General features: G+C 37.9%; 1 non-coding gene across 1 annotated transcript; it reads right to left on the bottom strand.

Moving 5' to 3' along the window:
- Window positions 1-5,765: 5,765 nt before the first annotated feature.
- Window positions 5,766-5,868, bottom strand: LOC133062985 (U6 spliceosomal RNA). The gene has a single exon (XR_009694303.1). It is a non-coding gene; the product is annotated as a U6 spliceosomal RNA (small nuclear RNA).
- Window positions 5,869-8,831: the final 2,963 nt, after the last annotated feature.

The raw sequence follows: 8,831 nt of genomic DNA, 5'->3' as shown, positions 1-8,831 counted from the left end.
TTTCCACTTTTTCAGTTTCTGCTATGCATATTTTACAGTTTTGCTATTTAACGCATATACATTTAGGACTGATATCTCTCCTCTTTTTTTCAACTTGAAGGAAAAGCATTTATTATCTGAGAGTGACACACAGGAAATCTGACTTATAAATTGTGCTTAAAATGTTACAGTTTCCAACTTTCTTTAATGCTAATCTTAATGCTATAATAGGTTGTGAGATATGTGTTTTGACTTGAGAAATTCTTTCCTTTTCTAATTAATTCTCAACTTTACTATATGAAGCATTTGTGGTGGAGGAGTTCCAGAAGTTTGCATGCTGTTGGAGAAAGGGTCTGTTGGAGGGGTTCAAATGGCCATTTTCCTAAAGGGACTTCCAGAAAAATTCAGTTCATCTAGAAAATCAAAGTGCTCATTCTCTACTGATGAAGTTTGGAAAAAAGCATTTGTGTTGACATTCCACTATGACCCAAGCTATCTCTACCACTCTGGTCTGGATTCCATCCTTCTCTCCCAGGTTCTTTCTGCCCCTGTCAAATGCCTGTGAAGTTTCCCACTGGGACCAGATTCTCCCAGCACCACTGTTTTATTCACATGACTCCCCACCTGCATTCCCACTAGATTCCCCCACATCTATGCAGATTCTTATAATATTGGCCTTTGCTTTTTTACCCCCTCCCACCTCCCACCCTATCCCATCCCTCTAGGTGGTCTCAGAGCCCGGGTTTGAGTTCCTTGAGTCATATAGCAAATTCCCATTGGCTATCTATTTTACACGTGTTAATGTATATGTTTCCATGCTACTCTTTCCATTCGTCCCACCCTCCCCTTCCTACCCACTATACTGTGTCTATAGGTCTGTTCTCTATGTCTTCATACCCACTGCTACCCTACAAATAGGCTCATCAGTACCATCTTTCTAGATTCTATATATATATATGCATTAATATGCAATATTTGCTTCTCTCTTTTTTAGTTACTTCACTCTGAATAATAAGCTCTAGGTTCATCCATCTCATTAGCACTGACTCATATGTGTTCCTTTTTATGGCTGAGTAATATTCCATTGTATATCTGTACCACAGCTTCTTTATCCATTCATCTGTCGATGGACATGTACGTTGCTTCCATGTCCTAGCTATCGTGAATAGTGCTGCAATGAACAGTGGGGTACTTGTGTCTTTTTCAATTATTGTTCTCTCAGGGTACATGCCTAGTAGTGGGAGTGTTGGGTCATATGGTAGTTTTATTCCTAGTTTTGAAAGAAATCTCCATACTGTATTCTGTAGTGGCTGTATCGATTTACATTCCCACCAACAGTGCAACGGGGTTTCCTTTTCTCCGCACCCTCTCCAGCGTTTATTGTTTGTAGATTTTTTGATGATGGCTATTCTGACTGGTGGTGAGGTGATATCTCATTATAGTTTTGATTTGCATTTCCCTAGTAAAGAGCATCTTTTCATGTGTTTATTATGATATGTTTTCTTGACAGATTGGTCCTTTTTTTGGTGGATTAGCTTTATTACCATCACATGATTTCTCTCTCTGTCCCTGATAATTTTATTCGCTCTGAAATCTATATTATTTAATATAAATATAGCCACTCTTGTATTTTTAATTAATGTTTGCATAGTATATATTTTTTACCCTTTTACTTTCAACTATATCATAATAAGCATTATAAGTTTGTTGTAAACAGTGCATAGTTGGGTCATGTTTTTTAATCCAGTTTGCCTATCTCTGCCTTGTAGTTGATATATTTAGACTATTTATATTTAATGTAAATGTTTACATGCTAGGGCTTAAGTCTGCCATTTTATATTTTCTTCTTATTCTCTCTGGTGTTCATTTCTGTATTCTTATTCCCACTTTCCTTTGGGTTACTGGGACTTTTTTTAGAATTCCACTTGACATATCTCAAAGGTCTTTGAATGTATATTTTTGTACAGCACTTTGGTGGTTGCTGTATTACGTTATATGTACATAATTTATACAGTCTAACATTTTAGGAATCAGTGAACTAAAATGAACTTGAATGGGTGAATTTAACTCAGATGTCCATTACATCTACTACTGTGGGCAAGAATCCCTTAGAAAACATGGAGTATGTACACCCATGGTGGATTCATGTCAATGTATGGCAAAACCAATACAATATTGTAAAGTAAATAAATAAATAAAACTGAAAAAAAAAGAAAACATGGAGTGGCCATCACAGTCAACAAAAGAGTCTGAAATTCGGTACTTGGATGCAATCTCAAAAACGACAGAATGATTTCTGTTCATTTCCAAGGCAAACCTTTCAATATCACAGTAATCCAAGTCTAAGCCCTGACCAGTAGTGCTGAAGAAGCTGAAGTTGAATGGTTCTATGAAGACCTACAAATCCTTCTAGAACTACTACCCCAAAAAAATGTCCTTTTCATTATAGGGGACTGGAATGCAATAGTAAGAAGTCAAGAGATACCTGGAGTAACACGCATATTTGGCCTTGGAGTACAAAATGAAGTAGGTCAAAGGCTAGCAGAGTTTTGCCAAGAGAATGCACTGGTCATAGCAAACACCCTCTTCCAACAACACAAGAGAAGACTCTACACATGGACATCACCAGATGGTCATTACTGAAATCACACTGATTATATTCTTTGCAGCCAAAGATGGAGAAGCTCTATACAGTCAGCAGAAACAAGACTGGGAGCTGACTGTGGCTCAGATCATGAACTCCTTTTTGCCAAATTCAGACTTTAATTGAAGAAAGTAGGGAAAACCACTAGGCCATTTAGGTATGACTGAAATCAAATTTCTTAACGCTTATACAGTGGAAGTGAGAAATAGATTTAAGGGATTAGATCTGATAGACAGAGTGTCTGAAGAACTATGGTTGGAGGTTCATGATATTGTACAAGAGACACTGATCAAGACCATCCCCAAGAAAAAGAAATACAAAAAGGCAAAATGGTTGTCTGAAGAGGCCTTACAAATAGTTGAGAAAAGAAGAGAAACTAAAGGCAAAGGAGAAAAGGAAAGCTATACCTATTTGAATGCAGAGTTCCAAAGAATAGCCAGGAGAGATAAGAAAGACTTCCTCAGCGATCAGTGTAAAGAAATAGAGGAACACAATAGAATGGGAAAAACTAGAGATCTCTTCAAGAAAATTAGAGATATCAAGGAAACATTTCATGCAAAGATGAGCACAATAAAGGACAGAAATGGTATGGACCAAACAAGTAGAAGATACTAAGAAGAGGTGGCAAGAATACACGAAGAACTATACAAAAAAGATCTTCATGACCCAGATAACCACAATGGTGTGATCACTCACCTAGAGCCTGACATCCTGGAATGTGAAGTCAAGTGGGCCTTAGGAAGCATCACTGCAAACAAAGCTAGTGGAGGTGATGGAATTCCAGTTGAGCTATTTCAAATACTAAAAGATGATGCTATGAAAGTGCTGCACTCAATATGCCAGCAAATTTGGAAAACTCAGCAGTGGCCACAGGGCTGGAAAAGGTCAGTTTTCATTTCAATTCCTAAGAAAGGCAATGCCAAAGAATGTTCAAACTACCGCACAGCTGCACTCATCTCACATGCTAGCAAAATAATGCTCAATATTCTCCAAGCCAGGCTTCAGCAATACATGAACCATGAACTTCCAGATGTTCAAGATGGATTTAGAAAAGGCAGAGGAACCAGAGATCGAATTGTCAACATCCATTGGATCATCAAAAAAACAAGAGAGTTCCAGAAAAACATCTATTTCTGCTTTATTGACTATGCCAAAGCCTTTGACTGTGTGGATCACAACAAGCTGTGGGAATTCACAAAGAGATGGGAATACCAGACCACCGTACCTGCTTCCTGATAAATCTGTATACAGGTCAAGAAGCAACAGTTAGAACTAGACTTGGAAAAACAGACTGGTTCCAAATCAAGAAAGGAGTACATCAAGGCTGTATATTGTCACCCTGCTTATTTATCTTATACACAGAGTTCATCATGTGAAATGACAGGCTGGATGAAACACAAGCTGGACTCAAGATTGCCAGGAGAAATATCAGTGACCTCAGAGATGCAGATGACACCACCCTTATAGCAGAAAGCAAAGAAGAATTAAAGAGCCTCTTGATGAAAGTGAAAGAGGAGAGTGAAAAAGTTGGCTTAAAACTCAACATTCAAAAAAAAAAAAAAACTCAACATTCAGAAAACTAAGATCATGGCATCTGGTCCCATCATTTCATGGCTAATAGATGGGGAAACAATGGAAACAGTGACAGACTTTATTTTGGGGAGCTCCAAAATCACTGCAGATGTTGACTGCAGCTGTGAAATTAAAAATCACTTGCTCCTTGGAAGAAAGGCTATGACCAACCTAGACAGCATATTAAAAAGCAGAGACGTTTCTTTGCCGACAAAGGTCCATCTAGTCAAAGCTATGGTTTTTCCCAGTAGTTTTGTATGGATGTCATAGTTGGACTATAAAGAAAGCTGAGAGCCAAAGAACTGATGTTTGAACTGTGGTGTTGGAAAAGACTCTTGAGAGTCTCTTGGACTCCAAGGAGATCCAACCAGTCAATCCTAAAGGAAATCAATCCTGAATATTCATTGGAAGGACTGATGCTGAAACTGAAACTCCAATACTTTGGCCACCTGATGCAAAGAACTGACTCATTGGTAAAGACCCTGATGCTGGGAAAGATTGAAGGCAGGAGGAGAAGAGGACAACAGAGGATGAGATGGTTGGGTGGCATCACCTACGTGATGGACATGAGTTGAGTAAGCTCCAGGAGTTTGTGGTGGACAGGGAAGCCTGATGTGCTGCAGTTCATGGGGTCGCAAAGAGTTGGACAGGACTGAACTGAACTGAACTGAATGTTGTTGCCTCGTTACCAGTTTGAGTCAAGGGAAGAACACTTACCTCCTTTAAAGTCCGTTTACCTTACACTGTTTATAGTTGTCTTCAATATTACCTCTATAAACACTGAGCCCCACATTAGACAGTGTCATAATTTTTACTTCAATCATCAAAAATAATTTGGAAAACTCAAGAAGGAAAGTCTATTGTATTTATCTACATTTTTGTTCTTTTCTGTATTTATCTACATTGTTCTTTTCTGATGTTCCAAGATTCCTCTTCTGTTATTTCCTTTCTGTTTGAGGAACTACCTTAGCCATTCTTTTATGGTAGATCTGCTGGCAACAAATTCTCTTAGTTTTCCTTCAACTGTGAATATCTTGATTTTCCCTTCATTCCTAAAACATATTTTCATGGGCTTGACACAATTCTTGGTTGACAGTCATTTTTTTCAGTACTTGAAACAATACTGTATCACTTCCTTCTAGTCTCCATGGTTTCTGGTGAGAAATTTGCTATAATTTTAACTGTTTTTCCCCGAAGGTTCCCCCACATTTTCTCTTTAGCTACTTTCAAAGTTTTTTTTAATTTGTCTTTAGCTTTTAGATATTTGACTCTGATGTGTATTGACCTGGATTTCTTCAGGTTTACCTTTGAGTTCAATCCATTTCTTATTGTACATTCAGGTGTTTTGGTTTTGTTTGTTGTTGTTGTTGTTTGCCAAATTTAAGAATCTTTCAGCCATTATTTCTTCAAATATTTTTCAGTCCCATGCCTTCTCCTTTCCTGGAACTCTGATGGCATAAGTTTTAGATCTCTGTTAGAGTCCCACAGGTCTCTGAAGTCCTATTTTTTTTTCCACCACTTTATTTTCTCACCGTTATTTCAATTGGATAATATATTTCTTCCTTTTTTTTTAAATACGGAACACTTCTCAAATTTGCACATCATCCTTGTGCATGGGCTGTACTAATCTTCCCTGTATCATTCCAATTTTAGTATATATGTTGCTAAAGCAAGCACCATATCATTCTATCTTTAAGTGAACTGATTTAATTGATTCTTTCCCCTATCCTCTCCATCCTGCTCTTAGGCCATTTTTTGAGGTTTTTGTTGTTGTTACTGTGCATTTAGGTATAAAATATTTTAGGTATAAAATATTTTAGGTATAAAATTTTTCAAAGTTCTTCATATCTTCTATTTCTTTGCTGAGACATCCTATTTTTTTCATTTGTTTCAAGCATATTCATAGTTGGCGATGTTTTGTTCCTCACCCAACAAGTAGAGAAGTCTTGGTTCCTCACTTGGTTCCTCTGCCAGCACCCTACTAATGGGGGCATCAATTGAGCTACCTCTTTATAGCATGGCAATCACAGAAGTCTAGACCCTCTGGAGAAGGGCGTGGAGACCCACTCCAGTATTCAGGCCTCGGGAGTCTCGTGGACACAGGACTATAGGCCATAGGGTCGCAAAGAGTTGGGCACAGCTGGGGTGACAGCATACACACGACACTCCTCACAGCCTTTGCTGACACAAACGGGTGGGACCACCATTTTTTTCTGTGGAGTCTGGTTGAAGTGGAGTGGTTATTGTCTAAAGTGTTCTGTCTTGCTAGGCATATCTTTCTGGCCCTTTGACCACAGACGGCAGGCTTTGTTGATCCTTTACTTCATCGGCTTTTACCTCTCTACCTTTCAGAGTCTTCTTGTGTTCATTTTATACACAACTTCCAGGAGTTTTAGTTGTACTTAACAGGAGGACTAGGAAAAAGCATATCTGCTCCATCTTTCCAGAAGCAGGGTGGAAGTTTCTTTTTAAATATGGTCAAATCTGATTTACATTCCTACTAGCAATGCACAATGGTTGCATTTTCTCCATGTCCATACCAACACTTGCTTTCTGTTTTATCATAACCATTCTGATAAGTGTGAAGTGATATCTCATTGTGATTTGTGTTTGCATTTCCTCTTGATTACTGATATTAAGCATCTCTCCAAGTGCTTACTAGACATTTATATATCTTCCTTTGATAAATGTCCATTCAAGTCTTTTGCTTATTTTTGAATTGGGTTGTTTGGGGGTTTTGTTATTGAATTTTAGGAGTTCTCCATATACTTTGGATATCAACTTTATATCAAACAGGTGTTTGCAAATATTTTATCCCACTTTTTTACTTTGTTGGTGGTATTCTTTGAGGCATAAAAGTTTTTAACTCTGATGAAATCTAATTTGGCCATTTGTTTTCTTTTTTTGCCTTTGGAGTCATATCCAAGAAATCATTACCAAATCCAGTGTCATGAAAATTTCCCCTATGTTTTCATCTGAGTTCTATAGTTGGGAGCTTCCTAGTGGTCTAGTGTTTAGGATTCTGCCCTTCCACTGCTGTGGTCTGGTTCAGTTTCTGGTCAGAGAACTGAAATCCTGCAAGCCACATGGACAAAAAAATAAAATAAAAAAGTGTTTTACAGTTTTAGTTCTTACACTTAGGTGTTTTATCCATTTTAACTTAATTTTTGCATATGATGTTAGATAAGGGTACAGTTCATTCTTTTGCATGTTGATAGCTAGTTTCCCCAGCATCATTTCACAGCACTATTGAAAAGATTGCTCTTTCCCTATTAAATGGTCTTAGCAACATTGTCAAAAATTACTTATTTAAAAGAGTGAATCATGAATTCATAAAATATAAAATAAACAAATACAAAATATTTAATTAATTGATTAATGATAAATCAATAAGATGTTGCAACCAGCTTAAAGGAGAATTCAAAGGATAGAGACATACACAGAGCATAAAATGAATCTACAAATAGATATAAATAAATTGACATTTTTGGGGGTATATTAGTGTCTTATTGCTGCAATCACAAATTTACTGGCTTAAAACAACAAATTCATTACCTTACAATTCTAGAGGTCAGAAATCTAAAATGGGTGTTCAGGTCTGTTTCCTTCTGGAGGGTCTAGGGGAGAATCTGTTTCCTGCCTTTTCCAGCTTCAAGAGATTGCCTTCATTCTTTGGTTCATGATAGCATCACTCCAACCTCAGCTTCCATTGTCACATCTCCTTCTCTAACACTGACCCTTCAGGTAAAAGGATCCTTGTGATTACATTGGACCCTCCTGGATAAGTCAAGAGACTCTCCTTACCTCAAGATCATTAGCTTATCACATTTTCAAAAACCTTTTGGCCAAGTAAAGTAACATATTCATAGGTTACCAAGATTAGGACATGGGCATTTTGCAGGGTGCATTATTCTGCCTACAAAAATGGGGGGTCAATTTTTCCTTCCATCATAAATAATTAATTTGCATAAATCAGATTGAAATCATTTGCACTGGGGACTTCCCTGGCATCCCAGTGGTTAAGACTTTGCCTTCCAATGCTGCTGGTCAGGGAGCTAAGATCTCACATGCCTCACGGCCAAGAAAACAAAACATAAAACAGAAGCAAGATTGTAACAAATTCAATAAAGACTTTTATTAAATGGTCCACATCAAAAAGAAAAAGCAAGAAATCACTTTCATTGCTATTGGTTATTTACAATTTGCGTGTGTGAGTATGTTCAGTCGCTCAGTCCTGTCAAACTCTTTGTGACCCTATGGATTATAGCCTGCCTGGTTCCTCTGTCCATGGGATTTTCCCAGCAAGAATACTGGAGCAGGTTGCCATTTCCTCCTCCAGGGGATCTTCCCAACCCAGGGATCAAACCCATATCTCCTGCATCTTATGCCCTGCTGGTGGATTCTCTACCACTGAGCTACCGGAGAAGCCCCGTTTACAAAACTATAAAATAGCACAAAGGCGCAGACCCAGGAGGGGATAATCCAGAAAGTAGTGTTTAGTTTTCCATTCCACTCCAAAGCATAGTTTTCTATTGAAGATACCTCATTTCAAAGTCTTTCACAGTTTTTACTGATTCTCTAATCTGTTTCATTCCCTTATTGCTGTTTCAGGTTCTTTCCTCACTGATAACCTCTA

Source organism: Dama dama, chromosome 9 (assembly GCF_033118175.1).
Source record: "Dama dama isolate Ldn47 chromosome 9, ASM3311817v1, whole genome shotgun sequence".
Classification (NCBI taxonomy): Eukaryota; Metazoa; Chordata; class Mammalia; order Artiodactyla; family Cervidae; genus Dama; species Dama dama.
The sequence above is the reverse complement of the archived record's forward strand: the minus strand, read 5'-3'. Positions and strand labels throughout refer to the sequence as shown.